Genomic DNA, 23966 nt, shown 5'->3' on the forward strand with positions numbered 1-23966 from the left:
AAAAAAAAAAAAAAAAAGAAAAGAAAAATTCCCACTATGGAAGCATGTGTCTTGGCACTGCAAATGCAGTTTAAAAGTGAAACTATCATAGAAGATTAAAGTTATCAAAAGAGTTTCTCTTGAAATTTTGAGGAAAAAGAACTCCAATTTGAAATTGATTGCTTAAAATTACTTTTCTTCTATATAAAGAAAGCTCTTAAGTTCTAAAAAGGACTAAAAAGAAGATAGTACCAATGGAAGAGTGTACATGATTATATCATCAATAACTTTTCTCTAAGAAAGTAAGAATAGAAATTGAATGTTCCTTTTGCCTGTTACTGTTTTCTACATTACATTTCCCAAAACTGTTTACTCCCACTGACAGACACTCCAATTACATAAGATAATTTCCATCAAGAAACCATTTTCATGTTGTTTTCTTCCTCCTTTCCTTTCTTTGAAACCTGAATATCACTCTGCTTTCCCAGTTTGATGTCTAATTCTTCTCTCTCTAGCTCAACAAGACTTGACTAAGTGTATGGCCAAAATCAGCTCTTACCTGGATTCGCTCAGGAATTTCAGTCTCAGGTCTAACAAATTATATTAAAATATACAAGAATAACTTTTTTCAAGCATACCAACAATGCTTTAGCACTTGTATTGATTATGATGAAGATACTTGTATTGGCACCCAGTTGCTTCTGAATCAAATGAAATCTGATAATCACAGCTTTCAGAGTGACAAGGATCTCTACTAATGATCACCCATTCCTAATTCTAGCTTACATTTTACTCCAACTAGGTAAACCTGTCCCTTACTACTGGCCCTGAGAATCAAACCCCTTATTTTCTACTTTGAAAGTCATTTAATTTACTCTCCATAACACTCTTCCCTTCAGACCAACTGTGGTTTTGCCACCTAAAACATCTATTAAGGTTTCTTTTTCCACAAGAAACCAGTCTCAAGTTAATGTTACTAATTCCTTCTAATGAATTTAGTCATTTCAAGAACCTATGCATTTGTATTCAGTCAGTGATGTTTACATTGATTCACTGTGTTTATATTGATTTATTATATGGCAGTGTATATATTCCTTGAAAAAAAATTTAACAATTACTACTCCTTTCTATATACAAAACACTGGGTTATGAAATAATCTCTGCACTTGAAATTTCTCCCCAATAAGAGACATTATACCACACAAACACATCAATAATACCACAAGAGGTACAAACAAGGGCCAGTAGGAGGGAAAAAAAACAAAGGAAATGGTTAATAATTACAACTAGAGGAAGCCAAGAAATGTATAAAGCTGAACCATTTGAAATTGCTATTTTTATAGGTCAGATGGCCAAATATCAACTGTTTCAGATGGTTGCACGTGCTAATGAAGGAAACAGAAAAAATTGAGGTTGGGCCTTTAATTAATGAATGAATCAGATCAAGGCTTTGGAAATCACACAAACGCAAAGGAAAAAAAAGCAAAAATAAAGGCTTGAGAAACTACAAGGCATATTTTGTAAATAAGTAGCTTCTGCAAACTAAACAGATAAAAGGCTACAATTTGATGAATTCTAAATGCCAGGCTTAAAAGCCTGGCTAATAAAAGGCAAGGAGCATACAATGAGACACTACTTCACACACACTATACTGTCTATAATAAACTTTTTTTACAAACAGACAACAGCAGGTGGTGGCAAAGATGTGGACAAATTGGAACACTCATGGGCTGCCTGTGGGAATGTAAAATGGTATAGCCACTTTGGAAAACAGTCTGGTAGTTCCTTAAAAGGTGAAACACAGAATTACCCTATGACCTGGCAATTTCACTCCTAAAAATAAACCCAAGAGAAATGAAAATATTTTTCCACACACAAACACACTTGATTATTTACCAGAGAAAAACAAAATATATATAAAACACATGAATGTACATGAATATGTACATGAATGTTTACAGCAGCATTATTCACAATAGCCAAAAAGTGGAAACAACCCATGTTATTCCCCTACTTAAAATTCTTCAATGGTTCCCTACTGCTTCCAAGATAAAGATCAATACCTTACCACAGCCTCGAGTTGCTACATACTAATCCTTGCCGCCTTCTCCAGTTCCTCTTGTGTATTTCTCTCTCCCCTTGCTCTGCCCAGTTCAACCACACTAGCCTTCTCTGAGATTCTAAAATTAGCTGGCCCTGTGCAGGGAGCATGGTTCTCCCAAACTCTACGCAACTGAAATATCACCTCCTCGGGAAAATGCAATCAGATGTTCCAAACAAAACCGATGTCCCCATAGCCACTCTTGTAGCACTCTGTGCTTTTCATTCTTTCTACTTAGCACCAGTCTCTTCTTTACCTATCTTTGCAAAGGTTTGATTAATGGTTTTTGTTTTGTTTTGTTTTTGTTTTTGTTTTGTTTTGTTTTTTGAGGCGGGTCTTGCTCTGTCACCCAGGCTGGAGTGCAATGGTGCAATCATAGCTCAGTGCAGCCTCAAACTCTTGGGCTCAAGTGATCTTCCCCACTCAGCCTCCCAAGAAGCTGGAATTATAGATGCAAGACACCATGCCTATCTTATTAACAACCATGCTTCCTAATGGTTTTGCTCAACATTCTATTCCTAGGACCTAGCATAGCACCTGGTGTAAAGTAGACACTCAGGAAATATTTGTTAAGAAATGAAAGACTGCATGAGAATAAGAAGAAGATTGAATTACTCTAATCAAATTCACTGGAGGCCACCACTAGAGCATACAAGACAAAACAAAAAAAGAAATCTGTTAAAGAAGGGAGAGGGGTGAAACATGGGTAGGGGAAGATGGAAAGTCTAGTTTTCCTTCTGGAGTTGTTATTGTGTACATATTATTCTGTATACCATATATCATGTCCCATTCCAATCAAAAGGTTTCCTAGAATATTGAGACAAGCATTTATTTTACGAGGTCGGCTTAAAAGAATGACAATCTTTAAAAAAAAAAAAAAACCGGTGGGAATTGGTTTTTGACTATGTTATTTCCACTGGGGTGGTTAAATAAGTAGTTGGGAATTGAGAAACCAGGATTAATCCAAACTAGCTAACAGCGGTATCCTTGGCCCATTACACTGTCACTCTGTGAAAAGTGCCAATTAGACTGCTAGTGGTTCTTAACTTTTTTGGTAGTCATAGACCTCTTTGAAAATCTCATGAAGCTATTTTCTGAATTGCTCATAATGTTGGGGACTTAAAGGTTAAGAATCTTGGCCTGGATGATCCCTTTTAGTTCTAAGGTGGTCCAGAGCTTCTGAAATGAGTCTTCTATCTTTTGTAACATCCATACAATATGCAGACAAATGCTAAAAAAAAAAATTAAATAAACTTTTTATATACACACAGGCACACATGCATGTGTGCTAAAATAGCTTCATATTTGAACATTTTTAACATTTTAAGTATGTAATCACAGTCTTAAAGACACAAAGACTAGAATTCAAATTGTGTTTCTTACAATAAAGTCTTTAAGAGAATATTTATGTATAATAGAGTCAAAGGGAAACTAAATCCAACAACTACATATATTTCAGGAGCTCTGGACTATCACTGTGTAAATTCAACACCCTTACTTACAATAGAAATGACATCTATCAACAAATGTTAGCCACAATTCCTTTAAATATTTTCATAGTTTATATTATGTGACTTTACCAGAAACTATACCTATTTAGCTAAGTAGTGATTCTATTTCAAAGGTCTCACATTTCAAAATATATCCACAATAATTCTGGGGAGAGAGATACCCTAACAACACATAGACAGTTGGCTCAATAACTCTTCTAAATAAATAATTTAATCAGACTAAACTGGACCTGACTAACATAAACTCAATTGGCTCCAGGATATCACCCTTGCTGGTGCTCAACAAGGTTATGTTTACAAGTCTTCTTATTCTGTGATTCACACACTTACTCTAACCTTGTGACCACGGCACACTGGAGCTGGCTATTTGCTTCAGCGGCCTGCCTGACTCACCTGGAGTACTTTTCTTCCAACTTGAAAAAATGGAAACACTTGACTTGGAGTAATCTTGGTACTCGCATTTCTGACAGCAAACTCATTTTTCTTTCAAATATCACATTTGGTTTTACTTGACAAGTCTCTTCTCAAATCTCTAGACTACATTTCATTCTCAGTAAGCCATCTTCCACATTTCGGCAAAGTGTCTATCATCATTGCTTCCATTTCTCAATGCCCACTCACTGCTTAATCTCTTGGAATCTAGCTTCTGCCACCATCAAGTGATGCTCTGAAATTGTTCTTTCTATAATTATTAATAGACTGATTGGTTTTTTAAAAAAATGTTTTTTTTCTTAGTTCTGATTCTATAAATGCTCATCTCCCCTCAGCAGCATATTATTTTGGTTACCCCATTTCTCAGTTTAACCAATGCCTTTTTTAGTGCCTACAATATGCAAGATACTACTCATCTAGGAACCCTTAGAGATACAGAGATAAATATGACCCTTGGGCATTGTTTATATTATGTGATTTTACCGGAAACTATATCTATTTAGCTGAGTATTGATTCTAATTTAAATATCTTACATTTCAAAATATATCCACAATAATATCGAGGAGAGAGACCACCTAACAATACTGCATATGAAAAGTTCATATGAAGTTTTAATTAAGAGGCTCAAGAAAGGTTTTTATGAAAGAGGTAGTATCTGATGTTAGCCAGAAAATAAAAGAGGGTCAACACCTCTCAACAATTTCACTAACCAAAGGAACGGCATGAAAAAGGACAAAGTAGGAAATTCAAGGCATGTTAAAGTTACTGGAGGAGTCAGATCACTTTTGTTGGAGTACAGAGTACTTACAAGGCACAATTAGAAATAAGCCTGAAAAGGTAGGTTTGGATTACAGTGTAGAAAGTGCTGAATAATAAGCTGATATTTCTGTAAGCATTGAGAGACCTCTGAAAATTCCTGATTCTAGAAGGACTTTTAACAACAAGTTAAATAATGGATTACAAGAGAAGGAAAATCTGTTAAAAGACTATTAGGAGATCTTCTCAAGTCAGAGGTACTGAGAGCCTAAACTAGCAGTAAAAATAAAATAGGAGTGGACATATGGGACACTTTGGAAACAGAATCAATAGAATTTAGCAGCTGACTTGACATGAAAAATAAGGGAGACGAAAGAATCAAAATATGATCCCCAGTCTTGCTGACTGAGAAATCATTATGCCAAATTAGACGGTAAAGAAAAAAATAGGTCATTTCAGGAGCTGCTGATTTCTGTCTTGAAATTTTTTTTAAGACTGAGGTGGTACAACGCCAAAGTATTTTAGATTTTACTTGATCATGTATTTTTTCATTCATTCATTTAGGCAATGTTAATTTACTGCTTATCAGTGTTATATGAGTGCTCTACAAAGATATATATGTAAGGCCGGGCGCAATGACTTTCGCCTGTAATCCCAGCACTTTGGAAGGCCGAGGGTGGCGAATCATCTGAAGTCAGGAGTTCGAGTCCAGCCTGACCAACATGGAGAAACCCTGTCTCTACTAAAAATGCAAAAAATTCGCTGGGTGTAGTGGTGCCTGCCTGTAATCCCAGCTACTTAGGAGGCTGAGGCAGGAGAATCTCTTGAACCCAGGAGGCAGAGGTTGCGCTGAGCTGAGATCACACCACTGCACTCCAGCCTGGGCAACTCCATCTCAAAAAAAAAACAAAAAACAAAAAAACAAGATATATATGTAATACAACAATGCTATATGTGTTCCCAAATTATAGCCTCATGGGAGAAGCAGAATCCTTTTTAACTGTCTATGAATCTGATTGTGATGCATGCTGTTAAGAGTGGTTTTTAAAAAATGCAGGAGCATAGAGGAGAAAAGTAATAAATATGATAACTGGGAAAAGCTATACAAGCTTGAAAGATGTCATATTTGCTGGCCAGTGACCTGTTAGTAGGATTTGATGGTGAAGCAGAAGAGTAAAAACATTCCTGACAGAGAACACCTTAAATAAATCATTTGGGGAAACCTACGTGACTACGCTTTGTGGAGGCAAGAAAGGTTCAAGTTATGTTCTGTGAATAAACCTAGACACCATGCTAAAAGTTCATATTATCTTCTGAGGACAATGGGAAGCCATCAAACATTTCTGAGCAGAAGTGTCAAATAGTTCTATAGGCAGAAACATTTTGCTCAGGTTATGCAGCATCGACTGGGAGAAAAATTCTAGAGGAACTTGGGTCAGTTAATAAGTTACTGTAATAGACAACAGAGGCCACATAACGACGAAGATAGAAAATATAGAAGAGTGAGCAGGTTTGACTAGGATGTAGTATGTGGAAATACTGCAAAATATTTTGACATCATTGAACTTGAGGTTCTTGCAAAATATCAAAGTAGATATATTCATTAAGCAAGCAGAAATACAGCTTCAACATTCGATGGAGAGGTTACAGCTAGGTGACAGCTAAATCAAATCCATAAAATTGAATTATGTAGCCCAGAGACAGGATATAAAACAAGATTTAAGATTTAGCAAATGGAACTATTCAAAATAAGTAGTTAAAACTACCTAATACTACAAAGCAGTCAAGGAAAATAAGAGAAAATTCCATTGGACTAATTAATAAAATGTTAAACTAATTACAATGTCAACACAGTCTCTATAATGTTTTACAAATACTTATTTGATGACTGAAAAAGTTAAGGTATGGAGGCATGGACCGCCTCAACTTCTTGCCCTTTCTTCAATACACTTAACTCTATCCAAACGCACCCCTCCTTCCTATTATAGATAACATTTCCCTGTTCAGGTTCAAAGCCAGTCCTTTCTCTCATGTACATCATTCTGCCCCATCCACTCTACTTTGGAAGAGTGGCGCGTGTGCGTGTGTGTGCGCGCGCACATGCACACTCACATGCATAAACTTTATACAATACCGGACATTTAGTAGAAACTCAATAGTGATTACCTGAATCTATGTGAGAATTATTAATAACACTCAAATTGAACTCTACCCTCAACTACTCTATTGACTGTTTTCTAGATGTCATTAATGACCTCAGGAACAAATCCAAGGGCCTTGTTTCTCTCAGTTCTCAGCTTCCTTAACCTCTGTGCATTATTTGATACTATCATCACTACCTCCCTCTTGAAATTCTTTGCTCTCTAAGCTTCCCTTGTCATTAAGATGTACTAGCTTTGCTTTGACTCTCTCCTTTTCTAGGTTTTTTTCTTCTAGTTGCTCCCTAAATATACATGCTCTTGAAAGCTCTGACCTTGCCCCTGTTCTCTCTTTTTAATTTCTCTCTGAAATATCATGAATTCCCCCAGCTTCAGTTATCACATCTCTGCAAATGATTTTCAAGCTTCTATCTTTAATCTTCGCAGTCCCACATTCACAAATACTCACTACTAGTCAAAGCATTCAACTAACTGGTCCCACACTCTCTTTCCAGCCTTATTTCTCACTCTGATTCTGCTTGGCTACTGCTCACATCTTTCAATGACACTAAGCTGTACAATACCTAGGATTATACCAAACATTTTTAAAAACTGTCCCTTTCACATGCAAGTATAGCATTAGTAGCCAGCTATCCTGACATCCAATCAAGAAATTATAGAATATTAAAAATGTAAGGGACCTCTGAGATCATGCTAGTGAAACTCCATCCCTCCCCTATTTACAAATAAAGTATAGCCCAGAGAAGTGAAGTAAATGGTTTGGAATATAGTATCAAATTACTGGCACAGCCAGAGAGAGAGAGAGAGAGAGAGAGACAGACAGATAAGCAGATACAGATTTGGATCTCCTTTTGACTAACTCATATTGCTTCTAATATGGAGTATAGAACTAAAAGGAGAAATGCCCTCAAAGTGCTTATCATCTAACTGAGGAGACAGAACACAAACATATACCCCAATATTTATTTTTATTATATAAACTCACAGCATGAAGATGAAGTTCAGTTGAGACCAATAAGAGAATGCTCCTTGGAGCAGATAAAGCTTAACTGCATTTGGAAACAGATTAAGAATGAACTACCAGACAGTAACTATCTTTAAGTCTATTTCCCATAAATATTTTTATAGTTTTTAAACAACAGGAAACAAGGAATGCAATCCACATGAGAAAGCTGGATTAGTAATTTAATCCCCCATTTAGAATTCACTATCCATGTGAACTGTAGTACTAAGATCTGATAGTAAATGAAGATAAGGGTTCATGACAATATGATATTATCTCGTAGAATTTTACTGTTCCTTGACTCCTCATCCACTGTTTAAGACTGCTTCATTGTCTTTTACCCCACTACTTAGCAGCTATAAGACCAAGGGCAGGGTGTTCTACATCTCTGAATCTCAGTTTCTTTATATGTAAAATGGTAATGAAATATATACTTTATATAATTGATTATTTATTTAGCTCCTTGTGCTCCAGACAGGCCAACTCATTTCCCTATCCCCTAGCCTCCATCAGCAGGAGTTTAAAAAGGGCATTGGAAATCCATGTGCTCTGAGGAAGTAAGACCATCCTTCCATATTTCTGTTAGCCTCTCCAATACCATTGGCAATAGTGAAGTGGAGTCCCCAGATTGTGAGAGTCCCTTGTACAATATTACCCTTCCCTCCCTTCAACATCATTTGTGTTTTAACATGGACAGTCTTACCACAGTCCATGTTTAAAACTGTAAGGGCTAACATCATTATACCCTTTATCTCTATTTTCAACAGTTCTCACAAGTAGTCAGAACTACCAGATTCTAATCCCCCTTCTGCCTCTACCTCCCATTCACTCCCTATTCCTTTGTTTCTGGATTGTAAGGTTAATCATCAGCAAAATGGCCTTTAGCTCTTCTGAAATGGTCTTTTTACCTTTTATGCTTACTAAAAGCTAGTTTTTTACCTCAGGACACTTCCCCAACAGCCTTCTCAAACAGAAAAATAAGCCTTTTTATTTTCTCTCCTATACTCCTCTCCCACCACTAGGCCTGGAAACTGGGCCTCGTCCCTCACTGCCACTTTCAGATTCTTCCACCTCTGTCTCTCAAAACCCCAAGTATTCAACCTCATGCCATCAGCCTACCGCATGTACCACCCTCTTTGCTGAGGTCATTTATCTGTCTCTAAGTCACTCTCACTCCTTAAGGCTTTAGCTTCAGGCGCACCATCATTCTTTCTAGCACTACCAACTGCTGTAATTCTTACTGATTCCAATTTCACATAAATGAGCATTTAAACACCTTGGCTATTCAGTTCCTTGAACTCTTCTTCTGCAATGATCTTGTCTTCCATTCTACCTCAGTCATTCACCTCAATGATCATACCCTCAGGACTGGAATTATCAATTAACTGCAATCATTCCCTAATTTAAATTTCAAACACTCTACTGTCAGATTACCAGCTCATTTTCTCTAGTACCCCACCAACACCTAAAATTGTTGAATTTCCTCAAAACCTCCAGTGTTCCTACTACCCTCCATTGTAACTATTTCATGTCCTCACTTCTTGCTTTTCCCGCTTTTAAAATTTCATGGCTGTTATTACAATCATTCCCTTGCTATTACTTACTTCATCGTTCTTAAATGGCAACACGGAAACTGGTTAAAGCCAACTTTCTGGCTATTCCAGACCTGTATCCGTACAGTTGAATGAGTCTAGAGAAAAACACACCACCACAGAGCATGAATTCATGGCCACTTGCCTCAACTAGACCCTTAATACTGCCTGGATATCATACATTTCTCCAGTTCATTCACTCTCTCATTAACTAGATAACTATTTCATATATTCTTTGCTTTCTTCACCCTCTATCACGCTCTCCACCCTGAATTTCCTAGATGATCTGACTTCCTGTTTCACTCAAAAATACAGAAGCAAATACAGAAAATTTTCCACTAGCTCTTCAAATACAACCTGTGTGCATCTGTGTACACATATTCTGCCTTGCTTTCTCTTACTATGGAGAAGTCATCCATACTGCCATCTAAAAACCCCTCATTAAACTCTATCTCCTCATGTTTACACAAGAAAATCTCTCCAGCAATTCTTCCCTCCAGTTACTGCAAAATAAAGTTTTCCCTTTCTACTCAACCTTTCTAATCAGCATAGAAACAAATTATTTCTCTCACCTTAATCTCTTCAGATAGTGCTTCATTTCTCTGAGCCTCTATAGCAAAACTCACTGAAAGAGATGTCTATAGCTGGGCGTGGTAACTCACGCCTGTAATCCCAGCACTTTAGGAGGCCAAGAGGGGCAGATCACGAGGTCAGGAGATCAAGACCAGCCTGGCCAACATGGTGAAACCTCGTCTCTACTAAAAATAAAAAAATTAGCCGGGTATGGCGGTGTGCTCCTATCATCCCAGCTACTTGGGAGGCTGAGGCAGAAGAATTGCTTGAACCTGGGAGGTGGAGGTTGCAGTAAGTTGTGATAGCGCCATTGCAATCCAGCCTGAGCAACAGACCAAGACTCCGTCTCAAAAAAAAAGAGATGATTATATTTCAGAGATGTTTGAACCAGAGCAACTCTATCTTGAATAGTGGTAAGTAAAATAAGGCTGAGATCTGCTGGGCTGCATTCCCAGGAGGTTAAAGCATTCTGAGTCACAGGATGAGATAGGAGGTCAGCACAAGACACAGGTCTTAAAAACCTTGCAGATAAAACAGCTTGCAGTAAAGAAGCTTGCCAAATCCCACCAAAACCAAGATAAGACATGACCTTTGCTTGTCCTTACTGCTACACTCCCACAGTTTACAAATGCCATGACAATCATGAATAACCCACCTCTTGTTTAGTATATAATCAAGAAATAACCATAAAAATAGGCAACTAGCAGCCCCTTGGGGCTGCTCTACCTATGGAGTAACTAGCTGTTCTTTATTCCTTTACTTTCTTAATAAACTTGCTTTCAGTTAACAGACTTGCCCCGAATTCTTTCTTGAGCAAGATCTAAGAACACTCTCTTTGGGTCTGGATCAGGACCCCTTTTTAGTAACATATATGCAGTGCTTCCAATTCCTCACTTCTCATTTTCTCCTAAATCCACTTCAGTCAGGCCTTTGCCACCATCACACCAACAAAAATGCTACTGTCAAGGTTATCAATAATCTCCACTTTGCTAAGCCTGTTAATACTTCCTCCTCGTCTATCAGCAGCATTTAGCATAGTTGATCATACCTTCCTCTTTGAAACACTTTCTACACTTGACTTCCAGAACACTATGCTCTTATGGTTTTTCTCCTATTCCCTAGCCAATTCTCTCAGGTCTCCTGTAATGATTCCTTCTCACCTCTTTAACCTGGTAACACTAGAGAGTCCCTAAACTCTCTCAGTCCATGAACTTATCTTCCCTATGTACTCCTCCTCTTCTTAATAATCTCATCCAGCCTCACAGTTCTCTGATGTGAAAATGCTGTTTAACTGTAATATTCTTACACACACACACACACACACCACAACACATACCATTGCTTAAAAACAAACATACAGGTTGAGTAAAGGGGACCAGCATCCTGTAATTGACAATAGTGCTAAAATGAAATAAATGAAGTTACTGTTAAAATGTATAAGATGCAAATTTGGAGCAAAAAACAAATATGTATGGGGCTAAGAAACAACAGTAATTTTTGCAGGAAAACTTTCCAGATTATTCCAACTCCTTCTGGATATACACCTCCCTCAGTACATTCATCTTCAATTCATAGCTATTTAAAACTGGTTCTTTGCTACTGTTTTCAAGCAAATTTATGTTTTCTAGTTTGGTAAAATATACAGACTTAATAAATACCTGTTTACCCAGAAATCTTTCTAAAGTAAAATCAGAGCTCTTTTAGAGATTAGCATTTACAACATATCCACTATATTAAAAACAACAACAATAAAAATAGTAGGCCAGATCTATTCCTACTAAAGTAAGGGGATAATAGATAGGCTTAAAGTAAAGGGATAGAGAAAAACCTACCAAGCAAATGGAAAATTAAAAAATTAAAAACTATGGCTTGCTATTCTAATTTCAGACAAAACAGACTTGGCCAGGCACAGTGGTTCCACCTGTAATATCAGCACTTTGAGAGGGTGAGGCAGGTGGATCACTTGAAGCCAGGAGTTTGACACCAGCCTGGCCAACATGGTGAAACCCTGTCTCCACTAAAAATACAAAAGTCAGCCAGGTGTGGTGGTACACGCTTGTAATCTTAGTATTCAGGAGGCGAGGCACAAGAAGTGCTTGAACCCAGGAGGCGGAGGAGAAGGCTACAGTGAGCTGAGATGGTGCCACTGCACTCCAGCCTAGGCAACAGAGGGAGACTCAAAAACTAACAAACAAAACAGACTTTAAACCAACAATGATCAAAAGAGACAAAGAAGGGCATTATATTGTGGTGAAGGGTTCAAATCAACAAAAAGACTTAACTATTCTAAATGTATATGCACCCAACACAGGAGCTCATCTAGGTTCATAAAACAAGTTCTTAGAGACCTACAAAGAGACTTAGATAACCATGCAGCAATAGTGAGAGACTTCAACACCTCACTGGCAATATTAGATCATGAGGCAAGAAACTGACAAAGGTATTCAAGACCTTAACTCAACACTTGATCAAATGGGCCTAACAAACATCTACAGAACTCTCCACCCACACACTTTCTTCTCATATGCACATGGCACATACACAATCAGCCATAAAACAATACTCAACAAATTCAAAGAAACCAAATTCATACCAACCATACTCACAGTGCAATAAAAATAGAAATCAACAGTAAGACAATCACTCAAAACCACACAATTACATGGTAATTTAACAACCTGCTCCTGAATAAACAATGAAATTGAAAAAGAAATCAAGAAATTCTTTAAAGCTAATGAGAACAAAGACACAACATACTAGAATTTCTGAGACAGCTAAAGCAGTGTTAAGAGTTTTTATAGCACTAAACCACCACATTGAAAAATGAGAAAGAACTCAAATTGACCACCTAACATCACACCCAGAGGAACTAGACAACCAAGAGCAAACCAACCCCAGAGCTAGCAGAATAACCAAAATCAGAGCTGAACTGAATGAAACTGAGACACACGAAAAACATACAAAAGATCAATGAAAGCAGAAGTTGGTTCTTTGAAAGAATAATTAATATAGATAGACTAATACAAACAGAGAAGCTTCAAATAAACACAATCAGAAATGACAAAGGGGACATTACCACCAACCCCAAAGAAATAAAAAAAACCCTCAATGACTACTATGAATACCTCCTCTTAGAGACAAACTAAAATTCCTGGAAACATACAACCTCCCAAGACTGAACCAGAAACTGAAAACCTGAAGAGACTAATTCCAAGTTCCAAAACTGAATCAGTAATAAAAAGCCTACCAACAAGAAAAAGCCCAGGACCACATGGATTCACAGGCAACAGACAAATTCTACTAGATGCATAAAAAAGAGCTGGTACCATTCCTATGAAAAATAGAACCCCCCCCCCCGAAAAAGAGGAAGAAGGACTCCCTAACTCACTTTGAGGCCAGCATCACTGTGATACAAAAACCTGGCAGTAAGACAACAGAAAAAGAAAATTTCAGACAAATATCCCTGATGAACATAGCTGCAAAAGTCTTCAACAAAATATTAGCAAATCGAATCAAGCAGTCCAACAAAAACCTAATCCACGACGATCAAGTAGGCTTTCTCCCTGGGATGCAAGGCTGGTGCACAAATCAGTTAATTGTCCTTCATTACATAAACGGAACAGAAAATAAAAACTATATGATCATCTCAATAGATACAAAAAGGCTTTCAATAAAATTCAACATCCCTTCATGTTAAAAACCCTCAACAAACTAAGGATTGAAGGAACATACCTCAAAATAATAAGAACTATAGCCAATATCAAACTGAATGTGTAAAAGCTAGAAATATTCCCCTTAAGAAACAGAAAAAGACAAGAATGCCCACTCTCACCACTCGTATTCAACATAACACAGTAAGTCCTAGCAAGAGCAAACAGGCAAGGGAAAGAAATAAAAAGCATCCAAATAAAAAGAGAGGAAGTCAAACCATCTCTGTTTGCAGATGATGTATTTTATACTTAGCAAACCCAACAGTCTCTGCCCAAAAGCTACTAGATCTGATAAACAACTTCAGCAAAGTTTCAGGATACAAAAATCAGTGTACAAAAGTCAGTACTATTTCTATACACAAACAAAATCCAAGCTCAGTGCCAAATCAAGAGTGTAATCCCATTCATAATACCTATACAAAAATAAAATAAAATACCTAGGAATACAGGTAACCAGGAAGGTGACAGATCTCTACAATGAGAATTACAAAACATTGCTGAAAGAAATCAAAGATGTTGCAAACAAATTGAAACACACTCGATGTTCATGGATAAGAATCAATACTGTTAAAAGGACTATACTGCCCTAAGCAATTTACAGATTCAATGCTATTCCTACAAAATTACCAATGATATTCTTCACAAAATTATAAAATAACTATTTTAAAATTCATCTGGAATCAAAAAGAAACCCAAATACAGCAATTCTAAATAAAAAGAACACGTCTGGAAGTATCATATTGCCCAACTTCAAACTATACTACAAGGCTACAGTAACTAAAGCAGCATGGCTTTAATACAAAAACAGACACACAGACCAATGATACAGAATAGAGAGCCCAGGAACAATGCTGCCCTCCTATAATCATATGATCTTTAACCAAGTTAACAAATGCAAGCAATGAGGAAAAGACTCTATTCAATTAATGGTGCTGGAATAACTGGCTACCTATATGCAGATTGAAACTGGAACCCTTCCTTATACCACATATAAAAATCATCTCAAGATGAATTAAAGACTTAAATGTAAAACGTAGAACTATTAAAATGCTTGAAGAAAACCTAGGAAACACTATTCTGGTCACAGGCCCTGGAAAAGATTTCATGATGAAGACATCAAAAGCAATTGCAACGTAAACAAAAATTGACAAATGGGGCCTACTGAAACTAAAGAGCTTCTGCACGGCACACACACACACACACACACACACACACACACACACACACACACAAAACCTATCAACCTATAAAATGGTAGAAAATACTTGTAAACTATCTATCTGGCAAAGGTCCAGTATCCAACATCTATAAGGAACTTCAACAAATCAAGCAAAAAACAAACAACTCCATTAAAAAGTAAGAAAAGGACCAGACACAGTGGCTCATGCCTGTAATTCCAGCACTTTGGGAGGCGGAGGCAGGTGGATCTCCTGAGGTCAGGAGTTCGAGACCCACCTGGCCAACATGGTGAAACTCCGTCTCTACTAAAAACAAAAATTAGCTGGGCATGATGACACTAGCCAGTGGTCCCAGTGACTAGGGAGGCTGAGGCACGAGAGCTGCTTGAACCTGGGAGGTGGAGGTTGCAGTTAGCCAAGATCATGCCAGTGCACTCTAGCCTGCATGACAGAGCAAGACTGTCTCAAAAAAGAAAAAAAAAGTAGGCAAAGGACATGATTAGACACCATTTAAAAAAAATATAGAGACACAACCAACAAGCACATATGAAGAAATGCTTAACATCACTAGGGTAATGTAAATCAAAACCACAATGAGATACCACCACCTTGTACCAGCAAGAACGGCTATTATTAGTCAATATATAACAAATGCTGGTGAGCTTGTGGAAAAATAGCAATGCTTATACACTGCTTGTGGGAATGTAAATTAGTTCAGCCACTGTAAAAAGCAGTGTGTCAATTTCTCAAAGAACTTTAAACAGAACTATCATTCGATAGAGCAATCCCATACTGGGTATATACCCAAAGGAATATAAATCATTCTACCATAAAGACACATGCACATGTATATTCTTCACAGGACTATTCACAATAGAAAAGACATGGATTCAACCTAGATGCTTATCAACAGTAGACTGAATAAAGAAAATGTGGTATATACACACCATGGAATACTACACATAAGAAAGGACAAAACCATGTCCTTTGCAGCAACATGCATGGAGCTGGAGAGTTCATTATCCTAAGTGAACTAATGCAGGAACAGAAAACGAAATACCACATGGTCTCACTTATAAGTAGAAGCTAAACACTGAGTACACAGGGAACTCAATCTATATTTAAAGAAGGAAACAACAGACACCGGGGCCTACTTGAGCGTACAAAAAGGGCGAGTATCAACAAGCTACCTATCAAGTACTATGCTTATTACCTGTGTGATGAAATAATCTGTATACCAAACACCCATGACACAAAATGTACCTATATAACACGCCTGTACATGTACTCCTGAAACTAAAAGTTTAAAAATAAATAAATACAATAAGGAGATAAATGATTTATAGAGAACAAACGTTAAATAAAGAAATATTTGAAAATATTAAATCACTAGAAAGAAAGACTTGTGGAAAAATCACAAAATGTCAAAAAAAAAAACCACGTAATTCTATTTTTGACAAAAGCCTAATTGGATAGAATTTGTGCACAAAAATGAAAAGATGATATATAAAGATATATGGTTCATGGTCCAAATACACTTTTTAAATCACTATAAGGCCACCTCCCTCTCCTGCCAAAAACATATTTTTCTCAATGTATGCTTAACTAAGAAACGCAGCTATGTATCCATATTTCATTTAATTGATAGGCTACATACATATTCATTTATTATGTCCTATGAGGCCTCTGTCTTCATGAGAATGGTCTCCAAAATGGAGCAGGAAGTTTTGAGCAGAGAAGAAATGATGACATTCAAAGGCCATAAAGAAGACTTGAGAGGTGGAATCACTATACAAGATGGTCTCAAAGTTCAAATCTAAGATTCTACGACTCAGAGCACAAACACAAAATTCTGCGATCCCAGATGAGTGAAGAATCTCAGTTCTAAATACTAGAAATAATTGCTAAAGTATAGCTTACCATTTTTAATGTCCCTTTATCCCTCGATAGACAAAATACCCCCAATTCTTCCCTCCCCCTGTACATACATACATGTACACATACAAACTATTGTCCCATTTGAAAATGTGATTAAGAGACTTGCCTTTCAACATCACTTAATTACACTGCATAAACTTTCCCCATAGAAAGGCCTCTCATACAGCCACATCATAAAAATCTTTTCCTCATTCCCAATTAGCATGAACACTTCTGCCCAAATCATTAACCAGCATTAAGAAATTAAATTACAATCACTATTCCCTTCTGTTCCTATGAATTCTTTAATAGAGGTACAAAAAAAAAAAAAAACCCACAAGGCTCAAATATCTAAGCCATAAATAAATATTAATTACTTTCAGGATAACCTGAATTAATAAGATTCAAAATAATGGAGAATTAAATGTACCTTATAACAAAAACAATCATACCTTCCCTCAAGAACATTAACATCTTTATCCAAATAAGTTGTATATGCTATGTCAAAAGATATGTATAAACAAAACACAACCCTTAGAAATTAATGAAGTGGCGATAAAGAAAATATTTTCTCAAAACAACAAAGCTTATCAGAGTATAACCAGCACTCTGAAATATATACATACATGCATGCACATGAAATAATAAGACTTAGGTTTATAGTAACAGAATAACGTAGTGCAGCACTAGTCTGCCTTGGTTTTCTAAAAGCCCTGCCACCATCTCAGCCAGAGAGGTATCTTTCCACCACAAGATCAAAACAGTAATCCCATCATCTGATTCTTAGTCATTCCCACACATTTACTTCTCTGCTGTTATTATAACAAAGGGTTTTTCTCCTTGGTTACACTATGGTTACACTACACAATGCTTCACCCTTTTGGTCTCAAAAATTCTACTATTTCAAAGAAGTGTAGCATTTAGGTAAAGAGAGTAATACAAACTAATTATTGGTGGGGGGAAAAGAATTACTCTCTATATGCTTTTCAACATAGAATCAATAAATAAGACAAAGCACTCTTGTTTATTTTCTTGCTGTTGTTTCATTTAGATTTTGTTTTTAGTTACAAATATTCCTTAAAAATTTGCAAATTAAGAAGATTATGTCTAAACAAATGAATTTTGGTACCTACTACGGAAGTATAATTTGACTCAAACTCTGGACTTATAAAAATCCCTTTTAATGCTACAAAGGCAGAAAAATCTGTCTCCAGATAGCAGGAGGTCAATTATCACATCCAAATATTCCACATCTCAAGCTTCCTTGGAAGGATAGAGACTGAGGTCTTCCACCTCCAACTAAAAGCCTCAGCCATCTTCCCTCCTGATCTCTCCAGAGCAGGAACTTCCTAAATCACCTTTATTTTTTTTTTTAACCTCCCCTCCATTCCACAAACATTTACTGATACCATCAATGTACTAAATACTGTGGATAGAGTTCTCTCTTAATTTATAAAATGATAATGATACAAGATTGCAATAAGGATCAAAAAGCAAGATCTATAGAAAGTTCTTAGTGTTAAATACCGAACAGGTAGAAAGTGTTCAACAAATAGCATTGTGGAAATACAAGAACAGAACAAGAAGTCTACTTTTAAGAAGGCATCCACTAATTAAATTAAAATTAAGCAAAGCATCAGGCCCTATAAGTACTTTTCATTCAGCTCTATACTGTAAAATCTTTTCATGTACACTAGGAAAATTGAATATACATACTTTTAAACTTAAAAGTTTTAGTTAAGTGATGAATCACATAACACAAATACTGGGGAGAAATTTTAAAATATATATATATAAACACACACACACACACACACACACACACAGACACACATACCCCGTACATGATTTTTCATATACGTATTAAATCAGAAGCCAGACACAAAACATCAATCACAAAACCAATTTCACCACCAGTATTTTTCAATGGAACTGTTAGAAAGAAAAGTATTGACCCTTTCTGGCTCCACTGGTTTGCTAGACAGTTAATGGAATTATCATTACTTTATTGTCAATCACAGCAACACCTGAAGGTACTTCACAATAATGAACAGAATCTAATATTTAATTCAACAAAAATATTTATTGTAAAAGTGAAAAAGTATTTCTGAAAATTAAAGATGTAGATAAACATACCAACAGTATATACTCTAAAGTGAAATCAAGCTAGAAATTTATAAACAAATAATCTATCTTTTCATATATCCTAGTAAACAAATGCCTCTAGAGGATTTAGGAGAGGCTGCATTTCTACTGACCATAGTCCATTACAATAAGATCTAAACCACTTGCCTTAAACTGTTTCACTGTCACTGCCAATTCAACTTTTCTTCAATATTCCGTAGAAAGATTCTTTTTAAAAAGTTATTTTCTTATAAGTAATGTCCTGAGCACATACACAGCATGTTTGCCCAAGAACATTAAAGAATGCCTTCTATATTCTGACTGTGAACAAGCTTTTCTAGGAATGCAAATTTTGCTCTCAATACTTACACAATGCACCACAGTGTCATAAGCACTGTTCATGCTCTATTAGTCATTCTGTTGAAGATTTTATTTAAAAAAATAATAATAAAATGCCTGCAGTGTGTATAAAGCATTTGAGACACAAAAGACTTACTGTCAGAATATTTGCAGGATCCCCAAAACAGAAAAACAACCCCCACAAAACAAATTAATTTTTAATTTTTAATTATGTTTAAAAATGCTATGCCAGAACCCTGCATTCAACTTAACCAATTCATAAGATAAAAAAGATAATATAAATGATCATCATGGCATCTGATTGACAGAAATGAGAGACATGTATTCTTCAGAGAAACAAAGGGGATTTGAGCTCTGGGACAGCCTTCCAACTGGTGCATGTTGGCACTTAGTTTGGAAAATCCCAAGGTTCTAAGGTACATGTGACCCTGGAAACAGTTATCAATTTATTTCCAGGTCTATCAATTATATTTCCCAAACTAAAACACAGGCATATGATTTAATAATGCAGCAGAAACTCTGAACAACCAGTTTGCATAGAAAATAGTTTACATATGTCTTTTTCTCCAGAGTATTGCTTCTTTCAAAGAACTTATTAGGAAATTTAAATAAACAAACAGGTGAAAGCCAAAGTAATCTGCTCAAAATGAATGTGTCCCTGGGAGACAGGGGTGAGGAATGGAGGGCAGGAAGGACCTTGAGTTCCAGCACCAGTCCCACAGCCACAGCATCCCCTTTAAGGAGCTTTTCAGAATCTGTTCAAAAACCTCCGATTCAAATTAAGATGATAGCTCAAATTAAAACATACAGATTCACAAGTAGCTTAAAGGGAAAAAGTTCGTTAAATATCACTTAACTGAGAGAAGAATCAAACTAAACTGAAAACTTGTCAGATTATTAGAGCTCTGAAAACTCTTTGGTCCCAAACTGAAGTATATAGGCAGAAACACTGAGAGGAGGTATTTATTCCCTAAATACTTGCTCAACAAACACTTTTACTTGGACCAGTATAGAAAACATGGAAATCTATACTTGAAAAATGATCTCTCATGTAATTTTCTCATCCCACCTTGCAGACCTGAATTCATTATTAAATTTAGAAAGTCATAAATCCATTATTTTTGCTCTCTAGATAATTTTGTTTTTCTAAGACAAGCAAAACTGATTATTATAAAATGAATCTTTCAGCACCCTTTCAAAGTAATGGGATGCAATTTTTCTGCACAAACTTCAAAGTCATATAAGTGAAGCTAACACAGGTGGTTTTTTTTTTTTTCTGTTACTAAGTTAAAACACTCAGTAGGTAAGGTAGAACATTCAATGTCTTTTTCTTTGTAGTCCAGAAAGGTTAAGCTAAAAATCAAAATGTTGATATTACTCAGTGATCCATGCCTGCCAAGGGCATCTGTCCCTACTTTTGAATACTCTTCCCTATTTACCAGATCAGTTGTTAGAAATCATAAACTAGAAAACCACATAATAGATAAGGTTCCTTTTTAGAGCTATTTATATATACAATTTTTATTCCATGGTTATGAAAAGAACAAAGTTTTTAATGGAAAGAAAATGTATAATTGTAAAATACAATAAATTTATTAGAAATCAATAGGCTATTTAAAAATGACTTTTTAAAAAATCATATAATTAAAATATATCTCAAATTATTTTAAAAAAAAAGGAATGAGGGCATTGTATCATTAAACTTTCTAGTAATTTGAGAATTACGGAGCATTTCCAAAATTTAGATAACTAGATTTACTAATATAAAGTTACAAATCAGTAACTATCAATATACTATACACAATACAATATAAAATATACACAATACTAAAATTAATTCAAACTCTTATAGTTCAAAAATACTTTTTAAATGTCAGTCCCTCAGAGACATTGTGAATATTGACATTGTGAGTATTACAAATATAATAAAATTATTTCAATTTTTTAAAGTTTCTGGCTTTAAAAGCAAATAAAATAACTCCTAACTAGTGTATGTCACAGAATCCAAAGAAATAAAAGTTTTAACAGTAAACTGCTTATAGTATAGCTTATCAAGCACCTACTATTTGCAAAACACTATAAAACTTGTACCTACTATTTCATTCAAAAAATAAAATCAGATCCTCCTTTTTGTAAGCATAAAACTTAAATCCAGGTAGGAATAACAACGTGGATACACAAAAGTTTTTTCTTTCCTTCACCAAGTCTATCATCCAATGATTTCAAAACCGGAATCAGTCACATATCTGACTAAAAATGAAGAAATGGTATGTTTTTCATTTATATAACCCATATGCCCTCTTAGTTGTTTTTTTTCAGGAACAGTGATGGATTGGTTATAATCTTATATATGCTATAAGCGGAGGGTTCTATAGACATGAAATACAGCGAAACTATATGGCCCTGCAAAAAAATTATGATAATATATGGTAAAATCTAGAACTGGGAATTAGGAGATCATCTCTGATACTAAATAGCTCTGTGATCTTAGAGGAAACCACCACCTTTCCTGGCCCTCTGACATTTACTGTGCTTTTGGGTAAATTATTAGAGTTCTCCAGATCTATTTCCACATCTGAAAATTTTTGAAACTAGACTAGAATCCAAAAGCATCTGGATCAGTGGTTCTCCAATTTTTAAATGCAGACTTCTAATGTCACCCTTAGTGATTCAGAATGTCCACGTTGTAAACTAGGAAGTTTAAAAGTTCACCAAGTTCACAGTTAACTGAAATACACAGGTGGTCCACAACAACACTTGAAAAACACTAACTGGATGATCTCTAATGCCTCTAAGAGTATAAAAAGATGATATGATTCATTTCAGCACAAGCTTTTAGGAATTCAGAATGTTGCACAGTGTGCAGGGTACAAATATTAAACAATTATTTATAAAAAGAAAGAAAGGAAGGAAAAGAGGAGGGAACAGGTAAAGAAAGAAGAGAGAAATGGAAGGAAGGCAGCTAGCTAACTGGTCATATTTTTGGCCAAGAAACACACAAAACAGTAGTAAAATTATACTTGAATAATATACACAACACACATCAATAGCTGGAAAGCAAAGACTTCAGTATCTATTACATTTGGCATGTAACATGAACCCTTATCCTCTTCTCAAGTCAAACTGCAAAGTGCTAAGAAGGAAAAAGGAAGGAAACAGAATATGGATGCCAAAAGAATTCTAATGGAAAACTACTGGATACTGGATGACTAAAACGTAGTGGCTATTTTCCCCAAGTAGAAGATAACGCAGAATTTTAAGGACAGTGACTTGGAATTGGAACTGAAGTTTGAAGTTACTGGTTACTCATATGTGCAAATTTCATTTGGGACAATATATAATCCAGAAATATTGTTGGCAATATTAACTTTTGTCCATTTTTTATCTGCATTTTCCCATTCACTTACATTATAATTTTTGTGATGTTTTATCTTCACTTCTGATGATCTTCAAATGTCAATGGCTCTTAACACATTAACTGTAAATAAACACAAAGGAACTTAGGGGAATTCAGAAATTTAAGGAACCCTAAAGTATTCTAAATCATTGTGCAAAGCCTGTAGGGAAGGGAGTGGTGGGGAGGAGGCTTTGGCAATTACTTGCTTCATATTTTATATGATCTTCAAAATGTAAAACTGTTCTTTTGAATGAAATGATACTACCAATACTACCCTCTTAATCATCAGGCAATGAATGAAATGATACTATCGTCTTAGGCAAAGAAAAAAAAATCCTATTTTGTCAGAAGGAAGAAAAACATTCAAAGGTAAAGAAAATTCTCACCAAATACAAACACTCTCACTTGGTGAATGTGCAGTGTATTTTTATCCTTCTCTAGCAAAATAGCAGGTCGAGGAAACTCATGTCCTCATCACTACCACCCAATCAATCTACCCTGGGACTGCCCTCTAACTACAAAGCTTTAGTCTGGACCTGAGGCACCAGATCTTCAGGCATGTGTGTTCTTTATAGCACACAGAACCTGAAGTGAAACAGATTTGAATTCGAATGCCAAGGTGCCCTCTTTAATCTTCAGTTTTCTTCTCTGTAAAATGAAAACATTAACACTCTCTATACAGTTATGAGGATTATATGAGAAAATGCATAGAAGAAATGGAGCAGCATGCCCAGCACATAGTAAGCATGCAACAAATGTTGTGCTATATATATTATTATTGTGTTTAATATTAATACTATTAATTTATTACTGTAACTGTCTACCACTAGGAAAGCAAGGCTTGTCTCAGGTGTTATTTTGAGGCAATGCTTTGGGTTATAATAGAAGAATGTTATCTTATATTGGTAACAGAGAACATCTGTACCATACAAAATTTTATTTTTGAACTTTACTGGGTTTCTTGGCTCAGCTCAAGAATATTAAGACTTGTAATCACCACCCCATCATCAGCCAGTTATTTTCCCTTTTGCTAATGCATAACTTCTAGACAAGGCCTCCTCCCTACCTCAACAACTGCTCATTTGCTGCTATCAGTAAAAGCAATTCTGCTGAGAAGTGAAATGGATATATTTCTGACTTAATGCCTATTAAATCCTCTGAGCCTGATGAATA

The 23966-nt window shown here is 35.9% G+C and overlaps 1 protein-coding gene across 4 annotated transcripts in view; it reads right to left on the reverse strand.

Moving 5' to 3' along the window:
* The window catches only part of MTMR2 (myotubularin related protein 2), an 89885-nt gene that overhangs the window by 56459 nt on the left and 9460 nt on the right, over positions 1-23966 (reverse strand). For 3 of the 4 annotated variants that reach the window (XM_017505271.2, XM_037730212.1, XM_017505269.2), the window contains exon 2: positions 22804-22874. The exons of the other annotated variant lie outside the window; for it this stretch is intronic. The gene's annotated coding sequence lies outside the window, so the exon portion shown is untranslated. The remainder of the gene's footprint in view (positions 1-22803; positions 22875-23966) is intronic. 4 annotated transcript variants of the gene reach the window in all.

This window comes from Cebus imitator, unplaced genomic scaffold, assembly GCF_001604975.1.
Source record: "Cebus imitator isolate Cc_AM_T3 unplaced genomic scaffold, Cebus_imitator-1.0 Scaffold336, whole genome shotgun sequence".
NCBI lineage: Eukaryota > Metazoa > Chordata > Mammalia > Primates > Cebidae > Cebus > Cebus imitator.